The following is a 12,839-nucleotide window of genomic DNA, read 5'->3' as shown; positions in this document are numbered from 1 at the left end:
AAACAATAGGGGAACGGAAATAATACTCATTTGTTTATCCATTCATTGGTTTAAAAATTACCTACTGTAGGCACTTACTATGAGCCAGGGATGGTTCTAAGTATAAACCTGCCCTAGAGGATCATATATTAATTTTTCTTAAAACCAGCTTTATTGAGGTATACTTTCTATACAATAAAATTCACGCATTTTAAGTGTAAAGTTTGATGCATTTTGACAAATTCACGGGATAGTATAAACACCACTAGGATCAAGATAGAGAATATTTACATCACCCTGAAAAGATTGCTTGCACTGCTTGTAGTCAATCTCCTACCCTCCCCCCAGCTACTGGCAACCACTGATCTGCTTTCTATCACTATAGTTTTGCCTTTTCTAACATGTCATATAAGAAGCATATATTTTAGCAGTGAATACAGCCAAATGAGTAAATAGACATTTGCATTCCCAAGTGAGGCAAGAGCTTTGAAATGGGACATACAGGCTGTGCTATGGGAGCATGTAAGCTAAGTTGAGAAGAGGCTTCTAAGCTGAGATCTGAAGGGCCAGTAGCAGTTTTCTAGGCGAAGAGTGAGAGTAAAGAGTGTTCCATGCTGTGAGGCTACTGTATGCAAAGGCCAAGAGGAGACAGACCGCAAGGCAGATTCATCTGGGACCTACAAGTTTTCACAGCTCAACGACGACAGAGTAGGAGAGGGTAGGAGTGGCTAGTCAAGACTTTGAAGAGATAAACCAGTTCAAACAAAGAAGTTCTTTCTAAGCATTGTTTGACCTATTCCCAGTAGGGAGCTATGGAAGGATCTTCAGCAGAAAACTGACGGGTTCAGATTTGCATTTTAGAAGGATCACTCTCCTTGCATGTAGGGAACAGATGGAGGGCAAGGCAGGAGGTAGGGCCCCCCATTAAGAGGCTAGTGCAGTGATCCAGATGAGAGATGCTCAGAGCCGCCGCCAGGGGAGGGGCAGGCAGTGAAAATGAAGAGAAGTGGATAAATATGGGAGAAATGTAGGAAGCAGCAGTAACAGGACTTAGTAACTAACTGGATAGCAGAGAGGATGCGAGAGAAAGGCCTCACGGAGGATTCCTTGGTTTCTAGCTTGGACACCTGGGTGGAAGATGGTGGCATCAATGAGATAGCAACTTCAGTGGAGCAGGGTTGGAGGGGTAGGGAGAAGAGACAATAGGTTCTGTTTTAGACATGTTGAATTTGGGGGTGTCTAAGAAAATGATATCCAGCAGACAGTTGGGTGTTCAGGTCTCAGGAAAGAGCTCTCCACGGAGCTTATTCTTCTCTAGTCTCTGTAAACAAGCTTCCAGGCTCTTTCATAAAATTTCCTTGCAGAAAAATCAAAGGATTTGTCCTGTCAAGTGGAATGTTTTTCATATGAAGGGGATTGGCTTCTTGTGTAGTTTAGTCTAGAGAGATTTGTTTCCATGCTACAAACCTTTGAAAAACCGGGAAAAAAGTAGTGATGTCCAACTTTAGTGACATCTCCTCTTCTTCCCCAATACAATCCATCTATTGACATAATAATCTTGAATATCTTGCAGATGAGGAAAGAAAAATGGAGTCAAATGAGCACACTGAGGCCAACCAGATCTGAGCTTTCTAATTTTAAATTGCCCGGGGGTGTGGATGCTATGTGACACGGATAGATTGTATATGGTTGCCTTTATAAAACGAAGCCCATAGAAATGTTTCAGTAAATAGAGTCCTCCAAGTGAACTAAATGTCAAAGGAAAATCTTTTCCTTGCCATCCTCCTTTTCTCTTTTAAACAGGAAGATCCTAAAGAAGCTGTATTAGTGCCCTCAAGAGAAACAGAAGCAATAGGATATATAGATCTATATATTAGACCCTATATATAGGAATAGAATATATAGATGTATATATCCTATATATAGATATCAGATATATAGATCTATCCTATTGATCTATAGATCTATATAGATCTATATCTTATATCTATATATAGGATGTATAGACAGATATACACATAGGCCTGATATATATACATAGGTCTGATGTCTGAGGCCAGAAGATAGATGTCCCAGCTCAAGAAGAAAGCACATTCACCCTTCCTCTGCCTTTTGACGCTACTTGGGTTCTCCACAGATTAGATGGTGCTCACCCACATTGGTGAGGGCAGGTGTTCTTTATGCAGCTACCAATTCAACGCCCTCATGACACACCCAGAAATAATGTTTTACCAGCTGTCTGGGCAAACCCTTGGCCCAGTCAAATTGACACATAAAAGTAGCCATCATAGAAACTCATTTCAATGTTGTTTTGTTTTATTACAGGAAGACTGGAGAAACCTAATCCTAGGTGCTGCCGTTGCGACAAACAAGAAGCACGAGACACAGTGCTGTTTTAGGGTGGGGCAGAATTATGCTGAGGGAAAAGTTATTATCACTCTTTAAGGCCAAGGAAGCCACAATTTTAAAAGAAGCTTCTAGAAATTCTACCCAATAGAAAATAAAGATAAACTTCTGTAAGGAACTTCATTCTTTTCAGAATTCGCAATCTGAAATGTAGAAGCCCATTCCTTCATGGTTCTCATAGATATTTAGTGTGACTGAGGGGTCAGTGGACTCACAGCACTCAGGCCAGGCTTCTCCTGAGTCCCTTTCTTCGGCACAGAGGGAATGATTCACAGATCCTCTACCCCCAAAGGCATTGTTTTCTCATCTCAACAAGGATCCAGCACCCGTCATTTTATCAGCACACGTCACTAGCTTCTCAAGTGAGGCTACTCTTAAGTGATCTGTGTTTGAAGAGTGCCTTTCCCTTTCCCTTCCATAACTAAGAGAATGAAAAAGGACACTCACTCCCTATATGAAAGCTGTGTATTGTAAGCAGTCATCTTGCCTGGCTGAGAACTCTAGGAAATTTTTCTCTGCTCTCCTTTAGGCTGACACTCATAGCCAGCCCTTCTGTTTATTAGCCCACTGAATCTATTTGAAAATATTTTTGCTTTCATTATAATATAAGTCACATTCTTCTTGCATCTGCCACTGCATTTTCCAAAAGGGTTATGTCAAGGGAAATTCAACACTCACTTTTCTCATTATTTGCTTACCAGCTTGCTCACTCATCAAAAGACCAGAGTTATTTGATACTTCAGAAGATTATTTTCCCCCTTAGATGATGTGTCAAGGGAAGGGGAGCTGGCCCCAGTGTCAGGTGACGGAATTTTCTTCGCATTTCTACTGTTGACTCAATAAATGCCCTTGGGCAAGTCACGGAGCCTCTTCATGCTTTGGTCTCTAGGGATAAAATCTGCCAACCGCAGCGTGTGTATTTGAACCTCAGTGCCCTCTGGAATAAAAATAGGAGGGGACCAGGTGTCCACGTGACCCCAAGCTGATGGGAAGAGGATGACCATAGGACTTCAAAATGTCCTTGAGCTGTAAATTCTATAATAGGGTCAGGCCTACCGGTGGCCTTCAGGCATTTGTCCAGTGGTGTATGGATAAGTTCTAGCACTTGAGTTTTTTCAGCAGAAAGGAGGCACTGTGTCAACCTCCCACCCATGGGTATTGTGCTTGCTCTGTGTCCCCACTTCTCTGCATTTCCCTGCCATATTACTCACCGCTGGTCGTAATTACTTGCTTGATCACTTTTCTCCTGGTCTGTAAGCTGTTTGAGGGAACAGAGCACATCTGCCCTATGCAACACTGTACCCTCAGTGTGGTACACAGGAGCACATGCCTGACATATAGAAGTTATGTGAGAAACATGCCAAGGGGACAAATGAATAATGCTGCCTGGACTCTATAGAAATCCCTTTTCTGCATCATTAAGGTTCCCAAGCCTGGCCAAGAAGTAGTGGGATCTGATTAGCCTCATCTCCTCATAACCCTACTTCCTATCATATTATAATGAAAGCAGATCTCAGCCCAAATGCTGGCACACATACATATTTATCAGTAAGAAGATCCAAAATCATTCATGCAGCTGGTTCTGTAAGCTTGGCAAATTTCCAGCCCTCTGACCTTTTCAGTGCTTTGTCCACACTCTACATGAAAGGGCCTCTTAAAGAGTGACAGGGCAGTGTTCTAAAGACCAGATTTTAATTGCACCAGGTAACCAAATTGTCTGAATTCACAGCTGAACACAGGACAAGGTCAGAATCATATTTCTTACACCATTTAGAAAGGTGACAAGTGAAGGGCTGGCCAAAATCTTACACCCAGCTTACCTAAGAGTAGAGACTGTCCCTAATGCTTACCCCAGTTCCCCAGTTCCCCCTATTGAACACCATTAGGTTCAATTGTAAAAGCCCATTTCTCACTTCCTTCATGTTAATTAACTGACCACTAATTTTACCAATGAGAAGCCATTTTTATTATTTATCATTATGACTTTTATCATTTTGTTAATTAGCCAAGCTTCTGCTGTTGACTCCAGATAAAGACAGTTAAAGCACTTGGGGTGACCACCTAAGTAAATTTTTTCATGGTGAACAAATGGAAGCAACAGAAGCAGCTCAGACTTTTGAAAAGTGACAAAAAAGGCCCATGACGCCCTGCTCCTTGAAAATGAAGAAGAGGGTTACTTAGCCCTGCAGGGTTCTTTTCTTTGCATGTTCTTACCAACTCTCAGGGGAGATTCAGTCTACTAGCTGGCTTCCCTGCGTGGACCTCAGTCTGTGGCATGTAACTGGTAGTAATTTACCTTCTGGGTTCTCTTACAACCTCCTTAGCTATGTAGATGATTTCAGGCCCAAGGGGGAAGATATCAGATGAGCCAGAACATTTTGATTCTACTGACCGAGGTTCCTCACCTCCCTCCCTTTGTTTCTGATAAACACATATGTTAAGATCAGCTGAAGAGTCGTCTGTGATAATTGCCTTGAATCCTCACTCACTCATCTGAGTTTCTGTCTTCTGTAGCCTCTTAGCCATGTTGTAGGTGAAGGTCTCAAGTTATTTGCACCACTAGGAATCTTTTGTGTTATTGTGACTGATATGTGTCCTCAGAGTTGTATCAGTATTTTCCCCTACACACACACATGCACATACATGCACCACACAATATGCACATTCTATAAGACAGAGCCTCTATTTTTGGTGTCTGCTTAGCCCTCCAGTTTCCCACTGGGATTAGTTGTTTTCTCCGAGTTTCAGGCAACTTGGAGATCCTGCCTAACTTTGGTTGCTCTTCCTTGTCAGACTGGAACTTACCCTCCGTACGGTACAACCAATCACTGGCTCTCAGGGAATTCATCACCCTAAACTATGCTTGACAGGACAGAAGCACCATCATCTCGGACAAACACTGCCACTTTAAGTTCCAGCTCCCTGTCTAGCCTCATGCATTTCAAGAAAATCACTTGTCTTCTCATTACAAGCAGCCAGAAAGAGCAGACAGTAAAATTCAGATAAGACAGGCAAAGAGGGAAGTGGGAGGAAAGTCTCTTGGGTAACTGCCAAACTTCACCCTCATACAATGGGCCCCAGTAAAACAGTGGGCCTTAATAATCACATTCTTTTCCTTTCAGGTGCACTAAGACAGGGAGGCTAAAGGCAGATTGGGGGGATATGCCTGCAGCTGCAGAAGGATGTATGGGAACAGACACACAACTCTCCCTCCCAGATAAGCACAACAAAGAGACACAGAAGCAGTCCAAGCCTCTGATAAACTCTCCCACCCTGAATCTTTAAAAACTCTTAGTCTGCAAGAGAGTGCGGCTTCTGACCTAACTCGGTCAGAAGTCCCTCCCAGGTTTAAAATAAACCTGTTAACTGTTGAGCCACCCTTCGTGTTTCTCTCCTCTTTCTTTAATTCTTACAATGCCTTCCTGATGGCTGACTGCCAGGAAACCCCTTGGATACAATACTCAGCCTGAAGCTGCTGACTCCCCTGGGTGTTGCCCTCCTGGCTACCCATGGAAGAGCAAGCCCTAATCCTCAGCTAAGCCTAATTCCCCCAGCTCTAATCCTACCTGGCTATGGTTTATTTTCTTTCCCTACCATCTGGGCAGTTATGTTGGCCCATGGACTTTGACTCATAGTATTATCATAGCATAGAGCTAATTTTATAGGTATTTATTTCCATGGTAAACAAGTTATTCACATTGTCTGTCATTCCCACTAAGCCTGCTAGGGACAGCCCAAAGGAGCAGCTCTAAGTGAGGATACTTTGTCCTGTATGAACGTGTCCCTAGAGCAGATTGGTTCATGGTTGACACCTAACAAAAAGACAGCCAATTGATAGGTTGGTCAACAACTTTTCTCATAACCTGACGCACACATAAAAGCTGGGTTAAAAGCCATTTCTTCCTTGGAAATTTAACCAAAGAAAGGTCAAGAAAAAAAAAAAGACTTGGTAGGATGCTTTGAAATGAAAAGATAAGAATTGGAGCTACAATAGGTTGTAAGAAGCCCCAGTTGCAAAATATTGAAACTATGAGCAAGCTGTAGTGATGGTGGAGAGAAGAGTTTCAGGCCAAGGGAAAGAAGCAGCTCAGGGGAGACTGAGCTAGGCCAGTGGACACGGCCCCCTAACTCCTGCCACAGAACCCTGGAGTCTCCTGGAGCCAGAGCAGCTCCTCAGTCCCAGAGCAGTGAGGCCTATTCCTTCCAATGCCTCTTCCTGCCTTCCGTGGAAGACCAACTCCATTAATGTTCCACATTTATCTCCCTCCTGAGCTAACCTAGCTGAGTCTGCTCCTTACAACCAAGAAAACCCACCCACTTTACTGGATTCTGTGTGCAGAGATGGTGGCATACATCTTTGTAGCTTTTTGCCTCTAATATAATGCATCGTAAGGGTAAGTGATGAGTTCTCAGTAAATAAATGTTGAATAAATGAATTTTTGAAAGCCCAAAGGAACAGACAAGTTCATACACTTACTGTTACATTATAAAGTCTTCAGTTTGGCTTTCTCAAAGTTGAACAAAAGATGGCTACATTCCTAGCGTCCCCCCCCACCCAGTCTGTGAGTTTAGAGATAGACTGCAAATTTTAAACAATACAAATCTATAACCAGATTCAAAATCTCCCTCAAGAGGATAAACTCTCTACTCCTATTCTCAATCCTGTTTGAACTGATCAGCACACACACACACACACACACTCAAAATTATTTTAATATATGGATAGTCCTCAGTGTTTTTGTTTGTTTGTTTGTTTTTTGAGATAGAGTCTGGCTCTGTCACCTAGGCTGGAGTGCAGTGGTGCAATCTCGGCTCACTGCAAGCTCTGCCTCCCAGGTTCACGCCATTCTCCTGCCTCAGCTGGGACTACAGGCGCCCGCCACCAGCCCAGCTAATTTTTTTGTATTTTTAGTACAGAGGGGGTTTCACTGTGTCAGCCAGGATGGTCTCTCGATCTCCTGACCTCGTGATCTGCCTGCCTCAGCCTCCCAAAGTGCTGGGATTACAGGCGTGAGCCACCACACCCGGCCATCCTCAGTGTTTTTAATACCTGAGTTTGTGGTTCTGTGTCCGGAATTGGTGGGTTCTTGGTCTCACTGACTTCAAGAATGAAGCCACGGACCCTGGCGGTGAGTGTTACAGCTCTTAAGGTGGCGCGTCTGGAGTTTGTTCCTTCTGATGTTCGGATGTGTTCGGAGTTTCTTCCTTCTGGTGGGGTTCGTGGTCTTCCCAGCTCAGGAGTGAAGCTGCAGACCTTCATGGTGAGTGTTACGGCTCTTAAGGCGGCGCGTCTGGAGTTGTTCGTTCCTCCTGGTGGGCTCGTGGTCTCGCTGGCTTCAGGAGTGAAGCTGCAGACCTTCCCGGTGAGTGTTACAGCTCATAAAGGCAGTGTGGACCCAAGGAGTGAGCAGCAGCAAGATTCATTGCAAAGAGCGAAAGAACAAAGCTTCCACAGTGTGGAAGGGGACCGAGTGGGTTGCCACCACTGGCTCCAGCAGCCAGCCTTTATTCTCTTATCTGGCCCCACTCATATCCTGCTGATTGGTCCATTTTACAGAGAGGAGAGTGGTCTCTTATGACAGGGTGTTGATTGGTGCGTTTACAATCCCTGAGCTAGACACAAAGGTTCTCCATGTCCCCACTAGATTAGCTAGATACAGAGTGTCAACACAAAGGTTCTCCAAGTCCCCACCAGAGTAGCTAGATACAGAGTGTGGATTGGTGCATTCACAAACCCTGAGCTAGACACAGGGTGCTGATTGGTGTGTTTACAAACCTTGAGCTAGATACAGAGTGCCCATTGGTGTATTTACAATCCCTTAGCTAAACATAAAAGTTCTCCAAGTCCCCACCAGACTCAGGAGCCCAGCTGGCTTCACCCACTGGATCCCACACCTGGGCTGCACGTGGAGCTGCCTTCCAGTCCCGGGCGGTGCGCCTGCACTCCTCAGCCCTTGGGTGGTCGATGGGACTGGGCGCCAGTGGAGCAGGGGGCTGCGCTCCTCGGGCAGGCTCGGGCCGCACAGGAGCCCACGGGGGAGGGAGACGAGGCTCAGGCATGGCGAGCTGCAGGTCCCCAGCCCTGCCCTGCAGGAAGGCAGCTAAGGCCCGGCCAGAGATTGAGCACAGCAGCTGCTGGCCCAGGTACTAAGCCCCTCACTGCCCGGGGCTGTGGGGCCAGCCGTCCGCTCCGAGTGCGCGGTCCGCTCCAAGTGCGCGGTCCATCGAGCCCACGCCCACCGGGAACTCGCGCTGGCCTGCAAGCACCATGCGCAGCCCCGGTTCCCGCCCGCGCCTCTCCCTTCATACCTCCCCACAAGCTGAGGGAGCCAGCTCCCGCCTTGGCCAGCCCAGCAAGGGGCTCCCACAGTGCAGCGGCGGGCTGAAGTGCTCCTCAAGTGCCCCCGAAGTGGGAGCCCAGGCAGAGGAGGCGCCGAGCAAGCGAGGGCTGTGAGGACTGTGAGATCCATATCTAAACCCACATACAAAGGAGATTTCCAACAGACAAGAGACCCAACGGGTAAAAGATAAGATCATAAAGTTAACAGGAGAAAAGTATTGCAACCTGGAAGGGGTAAAGAAATCCTTAAATAAGACTTCGAAAGTGCAAGCCACGAGGCAAATTGATAGATCGGATTACACCAAAATTAAGGATTTCTGTGAACAAGTGACTGCCAGCACGCTGTCACCTCTCAGTTCTAATTGTCTGATTGAGCTAAAAATTAACCAGAACTGGTTTGAGAATCTTCCTGCTTGGAAGCAGAATTTTCCTGCTTGGAAGTTATTTCATCAATTCGTTCTTTTAAAACACTGTAAAAAAGTAACTTATTACAAGGAAGTAGCAACCTTTTCTTCCAAAGATATACAAGGTTATGAAGATAACTTTTGAACTTGGAGTTACTGAAAATTATTTACCATCAGAGGAATATGTACTGGTACTAAGAACAATGATAAAAGCCGCGGCCCCTACTCTGGCAGCTGCTGGGCTGGTGGCAGAAGTTGTCTCATCTGCTTTTCCCCACCATTCTGGGAGCACTAGTAGCTTTGACTATACACAGCTATCAGGAGAGGGAGAGTTCAGCCTAGACCAGGGGTTGGTCCACAAACCTTCATTGCAAAGGGCTGAACAGTAAATATTTCAGGTTTTGTGGGCCCCATAGTCTCCACTGCAAGTACTGCACTGTGCTATGGTCGCACAAAAGCAGTCATAGACAATATGTGAAGGAATGAGTATGACTATGTTCCAGTAAAATTTACAGGTGCAGAAATTTGAATTTTATATAATTTTCATGTGTCTCAAACTGTTATTATTCTTTTCAGCCATTTAAAAATGTAAAAACCTTCCTTGCCTTGTGAGCTGTATCAAATCAGAGGATGAGAACATGGACGCAGGTTTGGGGTCCCTGCTTCCTACCCTAGCTGAGTGCTGGGGGAACAGGCTGTAGAATAGATGCCTCAGGTCAACATGGAGGGCTCCCAGGGTGGAAAGACTAGGGTCTCCCTTCCCAAGGGGAGTTCTGGAGTGACTGTGAGCCCTAGTGAAGCTTCATGTCCCCCATGGTACCAGAGCAGCGGAGCAACGGTGGCCAAGGGGCCTGGACAGAACACCCTGGAGCCAGCTCTGTGACAGGCCCCTACAAATGATAAGGGCAAAGAGTCAAAGTTCCTGAGCCTCCATTTCAAAGGAGAGAAGAAGATGATGATGGCTGGCCGGCAAATTCAGAGAAGGCTGGGATGGAAGGCGAGATCTGCCTGGACTCTACAGCCAGAGGCCATTACAAGATGGGGTCCCCTTGGCCCACACAGCAGGGGCAGCAGCTGATGCCCAAAGACTGCATGGTTTGGAGGAGGCTCTCCTCAGAGGAGAAGTGGCCTGCTTCCACTCCTCTGGGTTCCCTAGAGCTGGTGAGGGATAGGAGAGAGGGTCTCATTGTCTGTTTGTGCTAGAGGTACAGGGAGGGTTGTACACAGAAAACACTCCAAACTCCTCCAATGCCAGAACTAAAATGGAGTGCATCTTCGAAGCAGTATCTACCTTTCGTTAGAGAACATTTTAGTCCATAAACAAGGGATATTTAAAAGCCAAGCAAGGATAGATGTTTAAGACCAGCCTGGGCAACATAGCAAGACCCCATCTCCTAAAATAAAAGCCACAACCATCTCTTCCCACTGGACCAGGGGTCTTCCCAGACCAGCTGCAGGATGCCTGACCTCCCGAGGGGCTGCACATTCTGTTTGAGACAGGGCGTCACCAGGCAACAGCAGGAAACCCAGCCAGCCTCTGTGCTCTGGGCACTTCATGTGTGGCAATGACTTTACTCTGGAGAGAGGTGGCCACGCTGAAGTGCTCCCCCTTCTCAGGTCAGCTTCCACGACCTAGAAGAGCTCTGTGAGTAGGGCTGTGGTCTCAGGAGGATTATTCCAGAATCCCCTCAAAGTATTTGTTTAAGTTTAGAAACAGTGAGGCCTGGAAATGATAAAATTGTCCACATTTGTCTGCCATTAATTCACTTTTATGAGAAGCAAAGCCTTTGGTTTCTTTAAGCCTCAATTTCTTTCTTTCTTTCTTTTTTTTTTTAATTTATTTTTTTCAGACAGAGTCTCGCTCTGTCACCCAGACTGGAGTGCAGTGGCATGATCTCAGCTCACTGCAATCTCCGCCTCCTGGGTTCAAACCATTTTCTTGCCTCAGCCTCTCAAAGTTCTGGGATTACAGGTGTGAGCCACCGTGCCTGGCCTATGCCTCAATTTCTTCCTGCCTCACTATAGTTACGTCATATTTATTTAATTCTCTAAGTCCCTCCTCAACAGATTTTATTCTACTACTGAAATCCAGTCTGCAGAAACTAAAAGTTGTATAGTGGATATGAAATTTATATAACCACCATAGTTCAGTATCTCAGGGGTAAAAATAAAATGTGACGATTTATTTCCACAAAACTGAACCTATCAATTCAAGATAACTTTTGCTTTAAAACTCACGACTCCTTGAATCAATAGTCAATTTCTGGATCTTTCCCTCCTCCTAGGTCATCTTCTCCCTGAAGGCTGTCGCAGTTCCTGTGCAGAGACAGAGGGCACTGCAGCACCTAGGCGCTGGTAAGAGGGAGTTTCTGGCTCACACTATTCTCTGCCTTCCATTGGCATTGACTCAGCCAAAACTTGGCACATCTTGTCCTCTTAGTCATGCGCTGGCATCTACCACTTGTGCCCAAATCCACCATGGCCTCGCGTCACCAGGCCCACATATTCCCAGGTTCCTTTCACTCTGTAAGCCTGTAGTGCTTGAGCATGCTTGGGCACGCTTGGCTGCTTTTTCTTCCCCCTGCTGGGTATTGGGAGGGCTTCTGAGACACTGACTTCCTTGGCCTCTCACCCAGTCCTTGCCAGATGGGGGCTTCTCTTATATGCTTGCAGAGCCTCTGGTTCACACCCAGGGAAGCGAAGCATAGTTCTCTCTGCACCCAGTTCTTCTTTGACTAAAATGGGCTTTTATTGCCCAGCCCCCAAACTCAAGCAAGGCCAATGGTAAGGACAGGACTTGGGACCCTCTCCAAGACATTCATTGATATCTATTTTAATCTCTTCTCACAATTCTCTCCCCTCAGACATGCCAGGTCTTCGATGACATGACTTAAATTATAAAGATGTCAAACATCCCCAAATTAACTTATAAATCTAGTGCAATCCCAGTTAAAATCCTAGCTGTAATTTTTTTATAGATACTTGATATACTTATTCTAAAATGTATGGGGGTTCTCACTGTGGTAGCACCTATACTAAAATTGGAATGATACAGAGAAGATTAGCATGGCCTCTGTGCAAAAACGGCTTGCAAATTTGTGAAGCATTCTGTATTTTAAAAATAAATAAATAAAATGTATAGGAAAAAATAAGTTCCACAGGGAGCTAAACCAAATGGTAGAATAAAGAGGGGAAATTGCCTACCAGACAGCAAGACACCCTACAAAGTTGTTTTGAATGTGGGAGTGGAGTGGAATAGATGGTTCGCAGGTAGCTCTGCATTTACCTGTGAATTTCATACAATGTGGAGTTGGCTCCACAGTTTAATTAGAGGGTGGATGGATTGTTTAGTAGATGGTGATGGAAAAATAGGCAGAGAAAGAAAGAGAAAATTAAAGTAGGATCCATATCTAAACCCACATACAAAGGAGATTTCCAACAGACAAGAGACCTAAAGGTAAAAGATAAGATCATAAAGTTAACAGGAGAAAAGCATTGCAACCTGGAAGGGGTAAAGAAATCCTTAAACAAGACTTCGAAAGTGCAAGCCCCAAGGCAAATTGATAGATCGGATTACACCAAAATTAAGGATTTCTGTGAACAAGTGACATCGCAGTTGAACTGAAGAGATGATGACAGATTGGGAAGAGATTATGAGGTCTAAAAGTGACAAAGGGCATGAATATCTAGAATATACAAAGAACTCCTGA

The 12,839-nt window shown here is 45.2% G+C and overlaps 1 long non-coding RNA gene and 1 other non-coding gene across 2 annotated transcripts in view; both read left to right on the top strand.

Annotated features, from left to right (window-relative positions):
• Nucleotides 1-3,246, top strand: part of LOC129463028 (uncharacterized) — a 42,908-nt gene extending 39,662 nt beyond the window's left edge. Inside the window, exon 4 of the long non-coding RNA XR_008650993.2 lies at nucleotides 2,305-3,246. This is a non-coding gene — a long non-coding RNA (uncharacterized lncRNA). The remainder of the gene's footprint in view (nucleotides 1-2,304) is intronic.
• Nucleotides 3,247-12,140: 8,894 nt separating this feature from the next.
• Nucleotides 12,141-12,247, top strand: LOC129477745 (U6 spliceosomal RNA). Its single transcript, XR_008655936.1, has one exon. It is a non-coding gene; the product is annotated as a U6 spliceosomal RNA (small nuclear RNA).
• The last annotated feature ends 592 nt before the right edge of the window (nucleotides 12,248-12,839 follow it).

This window comes from Symphalangus syndactylus, chromosome 2 (genome assembly GCF_028878055.3).
Source record: "Symphalangus syndactylus isolate Jambi chromosome 2, NHGRI_mSymSyn1-v2.1_pri, whole genome shotgun sequence".
In the NCBI taxonomy this organism is placed as follows: domain Eukaryota; kingdom Metazoa; phylum Chordata; class Mammalia; order Primates; family Hylobatidae; genus Symphalangus; species Symphalangus syndactylus.
Note: the sequence above shows the minus strand (reverse complement) of the source record. Positions and strands in the feature narration are given on the sequence as shown.